Raw genomic sequence first — 13,061 nt, forward strand, 5'->3', positions numbered from 1 at the left:
AGAACAACCTACGTCAAACATAACTCCAACACCATGTTCACTTTCCGGACCCCGCCGAGAAGAGACCATCACGGTTACACACGCGGTTGACGCATTTTAATTAAGGTAAGATTCAGGTTCAACGAAGGATATTCCTTCTCCCAAGACAATCCGATGAGATTTGGCATCCCGGTTACAAGACATCCTCGACAATGGTAAAACAAGTCCAACAACACCGCCCGAATGTGCCGACAAATCCCGATAGGAGCTGCACATATCTCGTTCTCAGGGCACACTCAGATGAGCGCTCCATACAACTAAAACCAAACCTCGAGTTTCCCCGAGGGGGCGCTGCACAGGGCTCTAGTTTGGACCAACACTCATAGGAGCACTGGCCCCCGGGGGGGGGGGGGGTTAATAAAGATGACCCTTGAGTCCGCGGAACCCAAGGGAAAAAGAGGGTAGGTGTCGAATGGTAAATCCAATGTTGGGCATTGCTGGAGGAGTTTTATTCAAGGCGAACTGTCAAGGGGTCCCCATTATAACCCAACCGTGTAAGGAACGCAAAATCCAGGAACATAACACCGATATGACGGAAACTAGGGCGGCAAGAGTGAAACAAAACACCAGGCATAAGGCCGAGCCTTCCACCCTTTACCAAGTATATAGATGCATTAATATAAATAAGATATATTGTGATATCCCAACAAATATCCATGTTCCAACAAGGAACAAACTCCAATCTTCACCTGCAACTAACAACGCTATAAGAGGGGCTGAGCAAAGCGGTAACATAGCCAAATAATGGTTTGCTAGGACAAGTTGGGTTAGAGGCTTGGTTTAACAATATGGGAGGCATGATAAGCAAGTTGTGGGTATCGCAGCATAGGCATAGCAATAGAGCGAGCAACTAGCAAGCAAAGATAGAAGTGATTTTGAGGGTATGGTCATCTTGCCTGAAATCCCGCAAGGAAGAAGAACGAGTCCATGCAGAAGACAAAGCGGACATAGTCGAACCAAAATTCACAACTCCGAAACGAAACCGAAGCGAACGCGAGAAGCAACCCGAAAAGAAGCAAACAACACGGTAAACAACCATCACATAAACATGGCATGATGCACAACCAAGAATGATGCATGTTCGGTTTAAATATGCATGACATGGCAAAGTGCACAAACAACTCTACAAGTTAAGTGGAGCTCGCATATTGACGAAACACCACATCAAATATTTAGTTATCTCTCGGTTAGATACTCAACAAATTTAAATGTTGGTTAACATGGCAAGAGGTGAAGCATAACAAAACTATACTACCTAAACAAATTAAATGGGGCCGGATATAACAAACAACAAATCTGGTAAATCCCCATATGCGTTTAGCAAATTAATGCAAACAACAATTTAAACCATTCAAATGTTGTTATCATGATGTGGATGCCATGTGCAAGTTTTATGCAATTTTTGTTAAAAGTCGACATGAGCATATTTTGAAGCATTTGTTGCCATGTCGGAACAAAAGGGGGCCATGGCGGCGAAACGGGAATGGTGCCACGGTAACAAATCCGAAAATGATGCCACGACAACAAGTCGGTACCGGTGTCTCACGGAGATATCGGTGCAAAAGAAGCAAGTGTGCGGATGTGTGGAACACGCAAGAGATGGTGAGGTGCTCCCGGTTACCGGGTTCCCACGGTTCGACGACGGTGTCAATAACGGAACAACTAACGTTCACGGGCGGATACAACATCCAAACATGCATCTCATACAACACGTCACATGCATACGGTCCACGACATCGTTCCGGCGGATATACCTTTCAAGGGTGCATTTTCGAAGCGAGTCGAGTTCGGTGCAATGAAGGGGAAGTAGACGTTCTCAGGACGGTCGTAGTGGAAGTAGTCGTTCATGTTCGGGAAGCGGTAGAGGTATGGGTCTCCGACAATGATCGTCATACACGCTCCGGGGTCGTCGGTAGAGGTTCTCGCGATCTCGGCGACGATAGAGGTACACTTTTTCGTAGATGTTCGAGTCAACGGTAGCGGTACTTGGTGAATCCCGAAACGGTCTTGGCATCTTCGGGCGTAGGGGTACTTGGCGATTCCATGTAGTCGAACTTGAGGGGCATCAACGTCGTGGTACTTGGCATACTCTCGGCCTTGGCAAAGATGAAACGGAATGCAACGGTTGGTACTTGCATCCATGGGTACTTGGTTATTTGTTGCACGGTGTCCTTCGATGGATTTGGAGGAAGCCACGATGTGTGCAGGAGGCAAACGGCTCAAAACGTCCATGGCCGAACGTGCTCACAGCGAGGAAAAACGGAGGGCCAACAGGCAGCATGATGAATGGGGCGAGGCAGAGGTCCGACGAGAATTGCGGCCTCTGGGTCCAGCGCTGGGACGGCGAGGCACCAGGTCCGGTCGGGGAGGCGGCAACTTCTTCGAGCAGGGGCGTGCGTAGTTCCCTGACAAGGCACAATGGAGGAGAGGTGAGGACCAACGGGGAAAAAGGAGAGAAGAGAGAGGGCATGAGGCAAGGAAAAACGAGAGGAAGGAGAAAGCTAGGGAGAGGCACGACGACCTGCTGCTGGCCGGTGCATGGTCGCGGGAACGGAGGCAGGGCTGCGCTATGGCGTCCATGGTGGCTACTGGGTCCTGAAGAAAAAAACAGAGAGTAGTTGAGAGAAGTAATCGGGGAACAGAAGCTGCGAGAGAGAGAGAGAGAGAGAGAGAGAGAGAGAGAGAGAGAGCAGGAAAGGAGAAGGGCGCGAGGGGTCCGTGGTGTTGCTGTTACTCTGGCAGGGCACTCCGGCAGGGTCACTTGCCAGTGCGAGGCGAGGGCATCGGGGAACCGAGTTGATCCGGCCGGGGTTAGAGACAGAGGAGCAGCGGGGCAAAGGAGAGCCGCTGGTGGAGGTCTGGCGCTGCAGAGGGAGGTGGTGGCGGCGCTAGGTGGAAGGAGGGGAAGGGGAGATCGAGCGAGGAGGAAGATGGGGATCGAGCCGGAGGGACATGGCGGCACTGGAGGAAAGGGGTCGAGGGAAGGAGAGGGGTATCGGTCGGGCCTAGGGTTAAACAGCGGAGGCTGGCTGGGCCTTGGCCTTGGGCCGGCGCGGGAATGGATGGCCTCGGGTGGGCCGGCGTGAGAGGTTGGGAGGCCCAGGAGGCCGTTGGCGCAAACTCTCTCTCCCTCCCTTATAAACTTCTATTTGTAGCATAAACAGAATAGAGAGAAAAGTACCGAGGGTTGGGTGTTGAAGTAGGGATGGAGGAACATATTTCTGGAAAACAAAAAATATGCCAGATTTAATCAAATTAGTTTGGGAATTTTTACAGACTATAAATTTAAACATGTTCGAATTTAATTCAAACTTGCATGAATTTATAACCTAACCAAACTGAAGCCAAATGGGCTTAAATATTATAGGGTGACCCTACATAATAAATATGATTTATGGGCAAAAGATGAATATTTATTTGAGCAATTCTATTTGCAACTCAAATAAATAGAGAAAAGGGAAAGAAGGAAGTGGCATAGGGATTTGCAACTTGGGTGAAGCCAAGTTGGAAGTGATCATGGGGGTGATGGAAGGATCAAGAGAAGAAAAGAAGTTGCAATGCACATGAGCAACTAAATTGAACATATACAACAATGGTATGGAGAAGATGCATGATGCAAAATAAAATAAAACAAACATCACAAGCGAGCAAGCACACATGAACATGATGGATGCAAATGCACATGATGCAAAGATGAATGCAATCAAACCAACAACTCACACAACGAAACTCGGAAAACATGGAAGGCGTCTGAAGCTCCGGTCTTGGGGCGTCACACAGACTCTCCACAGCCTACGTCCCGTTCCACCGCCGTTCCTCCCCTCTCCTCTCGCCTTCTCTAGTTCTACCATGGCCGAGCGCTTCCCAGGCGATGGCGCGGCGGCGAACGGCTTCGGCCGCCGACACCTTCACGAGGACGAAGCTCGGCTCCTCTACGAGGCCGAGTACCCGGTCCCGCCGGACATGCGGGTGCCCGGGGCGTGGAGGATCAGCGCCGGCGGGGGCCCGGTGCCACCACCCCCACCCGGGGCAGCGCGGCGTGCGGAGATCGCGCGTATCCGCGCCTCTCTGCCACGGGTGGCGAGGGAAGGTCCATGGTACGTCCCTGATAGCCCGCTGTGGGAGCCCTACTTCCGTTGCCCCCACGCCGAGCAGTTCGAGGCCACCAACGGCGTCGTGCCCTTCAGGAGGCTCAACTCTGAAGGCCGCCGCCGATGGTGGGGCGTGCCCAACCGCACGCTGGAGGTCGTCCTCGAGTACATCAAGGGCGGCAACACGCCCAGGCTGGAGTACCGCGCTCCCCCGTCCTTCTTTCGCCGACATGGGAGCTCATGGACGCCGAGGCGCATGGAACCGCGGGCGTCCTCCTCCTCGTCCGGCCGCTCGTCCGGCTCTCCCTGCCTCCACCCCGTCAAGCCGGAGCCCCAGGACACGCCTGTCAGCCAGCGCACCCGCAGCTCTGGCGTCCACATCGACGACTCCACCCCCACCTCTGGCCGCCTCGTCCTCGTCAGGCCGAAGCCGGAGCCCGGCCTCCCCGCGGAGTACGAAGAGATAGCCCGACGTGGCTTCTCCGACGAGGAGGCCCCACGATGGGCGCGGGACGACTACCTCCGCGATGAGATGGTCCGGCAGCGCCGGGCCCTGGAGGAGATAGCCGCCCGCAAGCGTGGGCGCGAGGACGAGCACGGCGTGGTGATCCTCGACAACGACGAGGACGCCCCCGGACCGTCCAACCCGCCACGCCAACCTGGGGAGGGGTGTAGCTGGGACGGTGGTCGCGGAGGAGGCGACGACGATGATGACGGCGGCGACTATACGCAGTTCTACAGCCTCCTTGGCATATAGAGCTTCAAGGGCGGCGGGCGGCGAGGAGCGGCGAGGGAAACGGCGGGCCTAGTAGCGTTTTTTTTCTTTTTTTGTAAAATACTTTAAATATGTATGAACTCGCCGAAGTTTGGTTGAATTTGCGCCGTGTTTGTGCCGGATTTTAGTTTTCAAAAAAAAAAAAAACGTGGGCGCCGTGACTGGGGGGCATCACGCCCCCAGCACGTTTGCGCCGGTGCGCCCCCGGAGGCGATTTTTAGCGCCTCCTGAGAGGCCAACGGCTGGAGATGCTCTTAGTGAATTGGAATCAGCGCAAACAATCGATGGCCCAATTCATTATGTTTTTCTTTGGTATTGCCTGTCGTCTGTAAAATGGCCTTGAAATGCTCGGGTTGTACTCCTGTATCGCGGGAGATCGCGCCATTCATGGCTAAACTATCGTTGCAAATCTCTCTGACACGATTTCCTTTGTGCGGCGACTTTAATCAATGGTCACATGGCCCAGGCCACCCGATGGGGGCTTGCTTGAGTTGTCCAAGAAATGCTTGGGCTGCATGGATGCATGCATGAGCCGTTGGGATACGTACGTACGTAGGTGCATCTATAAAAGGGAGGGTGGTGAGCCCCTTAGAAGACACCACCCAAAGCACACGAGATCAACCAACGCTAGTTCTCTCCTCTTTATACGCGCGCCAACGGTAATGGCCGCAGCTGCAGGCTTGGTATGGGCGACCTTGCTCATGTGCGTTGCGCTCGGCGCCGCGCAAACTGAACTTACGAGCTTCCAGAGACTACTCCTTGCCAACTTCTTTCCTCAAGGTTCCGTGCCATCGCCGGTGAGATATACTGCAGGGAGGACGCCGCGCTGAACGTGGCCATAGTCGGCGGCAAGGTTGTCCTTGCAAACGCCAACTGCAGTGACTGGTCACAGGCAAGGCTCCTTTAACCCGATTCATCTACGTATAAGCTGCTGTTTTCTTTTTTTTTCTTTCTTTTTTTGCAGGTGGTCCATCTACACTAGTAGAAAAGAGGGCCTTGGTCCAGGCCGAGGTGGCCCATTAGTCCCGGTTCACTCACAAACCAGGACCCATGGGGGCATCTGTCCCGGTTCGTTGGGCACCCTGAACATTATTGAAGGCAGGGATGTTATGAAGCAAGGTATTATAAAGAGGATAGGCAATGGACAGTCTACCAGAATTTGGGAGGATAATTGGCTCCCCAGGAGTGAGATGCTGAAGCCATATGGATGTTTAATTCAAAATCCTCCGGAGCTAGTTTCGGAGCTAATTGATCCCACAACCGCAACATGGAATAGGCACAGGGTGGAACAAATCTTCATGCCTATGGATGCGAGGGTTATTCTGTCAATCCCCTTGTGTACTCGGAATATGTCAGACTTCTGGGGATGGCACTTTGAGCGACGTGGGACGTTCTCTGTCAAATCTGCCTATAACATGCTGGTGGATACAAAAACCCGACGAGAAGCTTGGCTTAATGGAGACGCTGGCTCCTCCAGCGATAATGGAGAACAAAAGGCATGGACTTACCTATGGAAAACTGCGGTACCAGGGAAGGTCAGAATGTTTTTGTGGAGATTGTCGAAGCAATCATTGCCAACAGAGGATGTTCGAGCTCACAGACACATGTCAGATACCTCTACATGCGGCCTGTGCGGCGCGCCAGATTCATGGAGACACTCCTTGCTGGACTGCAATATGTCACGGTGCACTTGGGCACTGGCGGATGAGGACCTCGTACATAAAATGTCAACAGCAGCCGAGCTTAATGCTAAGTGTTGGCTGTTTAACATGATGGAGGAACTCCCACATAATCTCTTTGTCACTTTGTCAGTAACATTATGGGCACTATGGTCAGCAAGGAGGAAAGCAATTCATGAGGGAGTTTTCCAAAGCCCTCAATCAATCCATGCTTTCATCGCCAGATTTATAAGTGAGCTCGAGATGATCAAGGAGAAGGCACCACAGCCGAGACAGCCAAATGGAGTAGTTCGGGCCCGTATGCTACGTCCCAAAGCGCCTCCAGCAGGTTTTGCAAAGGTACACGTCGATGCAGGAGTGCGGAGAGGAAGAGGTGGTGCTGCCGCGGCAGTTTGCCGAGACGATCGCGGTACCTACGTGGGCAGTTCCTTACTGGTTGTGATCGGAGTAGATGATCCGGCCGCCCTTGAAGCCATTGCATGCAGAGAAGCCCTTGCATTGGCGCAGGATCTAAATCTACACCAAGTGGTCATTGCTTCGGATGCTAAGCAGGTGGTGAATGATATCAATACGTCATCAAAAGGAGCGTATGGAGCAATCATTTCTGAATCAAGGCCTATTCTAGTTTATTTCAGTGTAATTTTACTTTTGAGAGTCGTAAAGTGAACCTAGAAGCTCATAAGTTAGCCAAGCATTCTCTTTCGTTAGGGCTGGGACGCCATGTCTGGTATGGCCAATCCCATAACCCAAACTGTATCCCACACTTTGTGGCTTATGAATGAATAAAGCTTGGTTTGTCTCAAAAAAAATCTGTCCCGGTTCGTGGGGGCATTGGTCCCGGTCCGTCATGCCCCTTTGGTCCCGGTTGGTGGGACGAACCGGGACCAATGGGCCTCGCTCCTGGCCCAGCACCATTAGTCCCGGTTGGTGGCTTGAACCGGGACCACAGGCTTCCCTTTAGTCCCGGTTCATGCCACGAACCGGGACCAATGAGGTGCCTATATATACCCCTCGCCCGCGAGCAGAGCACCCCAGTGCTCTGTTTTTCTCTGGACGGCGAGGGGAGGGCTTTGTGGTGCTCTAGCTCAGCTCCTATGCACATGAGGTGTTCGATGAAATGCCCGAGCCACACTAGTTAAGCTTTCTCCTCTCGAAACTCGACCTCAAAGCTCCATTTTCCTTGAGATTTGTCTAGGTTTAGCAGTCCGTCACGTCCCACTCCCGTCTTCACCGCCGTGGATCGCCCGCACCGATCTCGTCGCCGGCACCACCGTGGTGAGCCTCTTGTTCTTATCTTCTTTCTGAAAGAAAAAATTCTTACTTTAGCTAGATAGATACTTGTCTAATTTTCTTACTTTTATTATTGCTTGTTATTATATATTGCGATGGTTTTGGTATCCGCCCCCGTCGGCCCTCGTCCTGGCTATGATTCGGATGTGGTATATATTATCTTTTTATAACTATTTAGTTCATTTATTGTTTATGACAATTATGCCGACCAATGTGACATAGATTTTATTTATCTAGGAGGTAGTTGAACCGGAAATTCCAACCGACCCTATTGTCGAGAGGTTAAATTTAGTTGAAGAAGAAAACGATTACTTGAAGGAAAAAATAAAAAAATTGAGGAGGAGAAGATGATATTGGAATTGCATGTTGCGGATGTCGTCGATGATCACTAGATCAAGATGGATGCAATGCGGTTGAAGATGAGAAAGATTAGAAAATATGCCATTCATACCGAGGCTTGGTATCATTATGCCGTTGGATCAATTGTTACTTTGGTTGCGATTATGATCACATTTGTTTTCGCATTGAAATGTTTTACATAGTTTCAATGTATGGTTTAATTAATTAGATGCTCTGGAGAGCTATATGTTGTTAGATGAGAACTATGTATGTACTTTGGTTTTAATGTGATGATGAACTTCTATTAATTTGGTCACTTAATTATCTATTCATGATGTTCTGTAATGGTTTTTGACACACTTAATTTTATATAATGCACGTAGATGAACCGACAATGGATGTACGGTGACAGACACACCTCCGAGTATATTAAGGGCGTGCATGATTTTCTCAAAGTGGTTGAGGCAAACAAGCAGAATGGTTTTATGTGTCGTCCATGCCCTAAATGTGGGAATACGAAGTCTTACTCTGACCGGAAAATCCTTCACACCCACCTGCTTTACAATGGTTTCATGCCACACTATAATGTTTGGACGAGGCATGGATAAATAGGGGTTATGATGGAAGACGGTGAAGAAGAAGACGACGATGACAACTATGTGCCCCCTGAATACGGTGATGCTGTAACGGGGGAAGCTGCTGAAGATCAAGAGGAACCAGACGATGTGCCCAATGATGCTACAACGGGGGAAGCTGCTGAAGATCATGAGGAACCAGACGATGTGCCCAATGATGATGATCTCCTTCGGGTCATTGTCGATGCAAGGACGCAATGCGAAAGTCAAAAGGAGAAGTTGAAGTTCGATCGCATGTTAGAGGATCACAAAAAAGGGCTGTACCCCAATTACGAAGATGGCAACACAAAGCTCGGTACCGTACTGGAATTGCTGCAGTGGAAGGCAGAGAATGCTGTGCCTGACAAAGGATTTGAGAAGCTACTGAAAATATTGAAGAAGAAGCTTCTAAAGGATAATGAATTGCCCGACAATACATACGCAGAAAAGAAGGTTGTATGCCCTCTAGGATTGGAGGTGCAGAAGATACATGCATGCCATAATGACTGCATCCTCTATCGCAGTGCATACAAAGATCTAAACGCATGCCCGGTATGCGGTGCATTGCGGTATAAGATCAGACGAGATGACCCTGGTGATGTTGATGGCGAGCCCCCCAGGAAGAGGGTTCCTGCGAAGGTGATGTGGTATGCTCCTATAATACCACGGTTGAAACGTCTGTTCAGAAACGAAGAGCATGCCAAGTTGATGCGATGGCACAGTGAGGACCGTAAGAAAGACGGGAAGTTGAGAGCACCCGCTGACGGGTCGTAGTGGAGAAAAATCGAGAGAAAGTATTGGCCTGAGTTTGCAAGTGACCCAAGGAACGTATAGTCTGGTTTAAGCGCGGATAGCATTAATCCTTTCGAGGAGTAGAGCAGCAATCACAGCACCTGACCCATTACTCTATGTATGTACAACCTTCCTCCTTAGATGTGCATAAAGCGGAAGTTCATTATGATGCCAATTCTCATCCAAGGCCCTAAGCAACCCGGCAACGACATTGATGTGTTCCTAAGGCCATTAGTTGAAGAACTCTTACAGTTGTGGAATGGAAACGGTGTACGTACGTGGGATGAGCACAAACTGGAGGAATTTAACCTGCACGCGTTGCTGTTTGTAACCATCAATGATTGGCCCGCTCTCAGTAACCTTTCAGGACAGACAAACAAGGGATACCACGCATGCACGCACTGTTTAGAAGAAACTGAAAGTATATACCTGGACAAATGCAGGAAGAATGTGTACCTGGGCCATCGTCGATTTCTTCCGACCAACCATCAATGTCGAAAGAAATGCAAGCATTTCAAAGGCGAGGCAGATCACCAGAAGAAGCCCGCCATGCGTACCGGTGATCACGTACTTGCTATGGTCAATGATTTACACGTAATCTTTGGAAAGGGTCCCGGCGGACTAGCTGTTCCGAATGACGCTGAGGGACACGCACCCATGTGGAAGAAGAAATCTATATTTTGGGACCTACCCTACTGAAAAGACCTAGAGGTCCGCTCTTCAATCAACGTGATGCACGTGACGAAGAACCTTTGCATGAACCTGCTAGGCTTCTTGGGCGTGTATGGGAAAACAAAAGATACACCTGAGGCACGGGAGGACCTGCAACGTTTGCACGAAAAAGATGGCATGCCTCCGAAGCAGTATAAAGGTCCTGCCAGCTACGCTCTTACGAAAGAAGAGAAAGAAATCTTCTTTGAATGCCTGCTCAGTATGAAGGTCATGACTGGCTTCTCGTCGAATATAAAGGGAATAATAAATATGCCAGAGAAAAAGTTCCAGAACCTAAAGTCTCATGACTGCCACGTGATTATGACGCAATTGCTTCCGGTTGCATTGAGGGGGCTTCTACCGGAAAACGTCCGATTAGCCATTGTGAAGCTATGTGCATTACTCAATGCAATCTCTCAGAAGGTGATCGATCTAGAAATCATACTAAGGCTAAGGAGTGATGTGGCGCAATGTCTTGTCAGTTTCGAGCTGGTGTTCCCACCATCCTTCTTCAATATCATGACGCACGTCCTAGTTCATCTAGTCGACGAGATTGTCATTCTGGGGCCCGCATTTCTACACAATATGTTCCCCTTCGAGAGGTTCATGGGAGTCCTAAAGAAATATGTCCGTAACCGCGCTAGGCCAGAAGGAAGCATCTCCATGGCCATTAAACAGAGGATGTCATTGGGTTTTGTGTTGACTTCATTCCTGGCCTTAAGAAGATAGGTCTCCCTAAATCGCGGTATGAGGGGAGACTGACTGGAAAAGGCACGCTGGGAGGGGCCTGAATAATGTGCAGGGACGGATATTCTTGGTCTCAAGCACACCACACTGTTCTATAGAACTCTACCTTGCTGACCCCGTATGTCGATGAACACAAGAACAGTCTGCGCTCCAAACACCCGGAGCAGTGCGATGACTGGATTACATGTGAACACATCAGGAATTTCAGCAATTGGTTGGAAACACGTCTCAGAGGTGACAACAATGTTTGTGATGAGCTGTACTTGTTGTCCAGGGGACCATCTTTGACTGTATTGACTTACAAAGGATACGAGATAAATGGGAATACATTTTACACGATCGCCCAAGATCAAAAGAGCACCAACCAAAACAGCGGTGTCCGCTTTGATGCAGCAACCGAGAGGGGAAAGGACACATATTATGGTTACATAGTGGACATATGGGAACTTGACTACGGACATGATTTTAAGGTCCCTTTGTTTAAGTGCAAATGGGTCAATCTGCCAGGAGGCGGGGTACAGGTAGACCCACAGTACGGAATGACAACAGTGGATCTCAACATTCTTGCGTATGCAGACGAACCGTTCATCCTAGCTAATGATGTGGCACAGGTTATCTATGTGAAGGACATGTCTACCAAACCGAGAAAAAGAAAAGATAAGGAAGCGAATACATCATACGATGAGCCAAAGCGCCACATAGTTCTTTCAGGAAAATAGGACATCGTGGGAGTGGAGGGCAAGACAGACATGTCTGAAGATTATGAAAAGTTTTATGAAATTCCTCCCTTCAAAGTCAAGGCTGACCCAAGCATCCTGATAAACGATGAAGATTATCCATGGTTATGGCGCAATAAGCAAATGACACAAGCGAAGAAAAAGTGAAGACTTTCTCCCGCAACTATTATGATGATACCTTGCCAACTTTGTAACAGACGAGTATGATACCATTGTCCGTTTTGTACATGCACATGCTATGTGGGTGAAATTATGATACCATGCCAACTTTCAACTTTTTCAAAGTTCATTTGAAATGCTTTAATGTCTTATGGTTTTGCCCTCGTAATACCAATATTCAAATTTTAACTATTCAAATTTAAAAACTTCTGGCACTAACAGAAAGTTTAATTTTTTTTCTAAAACTAATGTCACTAACATAAAGTTTATAATTTTTCTGACCTAAAAGAAAAAATAATTAAAAAATAAAGCAAAAAACAAAAGAAAATAAATAATGCAAAAAACAAAACAAAAAAACTGGAAAAAAACTATTTTTATAGTAAAGTTAATCACAAACTTGTGATTCACACAAATTTCAAAGAATTCAAATTTTAACTATTCAAATTTGAAAACTAATGGCACTAACAGAAAGTTTATAATTTTTTCTAAAATTAATGACACTAACAGAAAGTTTATAATTTTTCTGACCTAAAAGCAAAAAGAATTTAAAAGTAAAGCAAAAAACAAAAGAAAATAAATAATGCAAAAACAAAACAAAAAAACTAGAAAAAAACTATTTTTACAGTAAAGTTAATCACAGACTTGTGATTCACACAAATTTCAAAGAATTCAACTTTTAACTATTCAAATTTGAAAACTAATGGCACTAACAAAAAGTTTACAATTTTTCTGACCTAAAAGCAAAAAGAATTAAAAACAAAGTAAGAAACAAAAGAAAATAAATAATGCAAAAAACAAAACAAAAAAACTGGAAAAAAACAAAAAAAACTGCCACCTATTGGGCGACCACCGCCTGAATACGACTAGAAACCCAACTTGGGCCAGGATTCAGGCCCGCAGAAGGCCCAATAGGCCCATAGACAACATAGTGTGAGATTATGCCCGTAAGCCTGCATTTGAGAGGAGCTCGAGAGGGCAGCCGCAGTGGGGCTTATAAACCACTCCGAGCCCCTCTCAACTAGTGAGGTGGGACTAAACTTTTGGCCGCGGACAGCGCAAGGCCTTTGGTCCCGGTTGGTACCACCAAC

At 48.2% G+C, this 13,061-nt stretch overlaps 1 long non-coding RNA gene across 1 annotated transcript; it reads right to left on the reverse strand.

Annotated features, from left to right (window-relative positions):
- Positions 1 to 1,375: 1,375 nt before the first annotated feature.
- LOC123152695 (uncharacterized) lies at positions 1,376 to 3,005 on the reverse strand. Its single transcript, XR_006476299.1, has 3 exons — positions 2,774 to 3,005; positions 2,561 to 2,634; positions 1,376 to 2,444 (listed from the first exon to the last, which is right to left on the reverse strand). It is a non-coding gene; the product is annotated as an uncharacterized lncRNA (long non-coding RNA).
- Between the last annotated feature and the right edge of the window lie 10,056 nt (positions 3,006 to 13,061).

The sequence above is a fragment of the Triticum aestivum genome, chromosome 7A, assembly GCF_018294505.1.
Source record: "Triticum aestivum cultivar Chinese Spring chromosome 7A, IWGSC CS RefSeq v2.1, whole genome shotgun sequence".
In the NCBI taxonomy this organism is placed as follows: Eukaryota; Viridiplantae; Streptophyta; class Magnoliopsida; order Poales; family Poaceae; genus Triticum; species Triticum aestivum.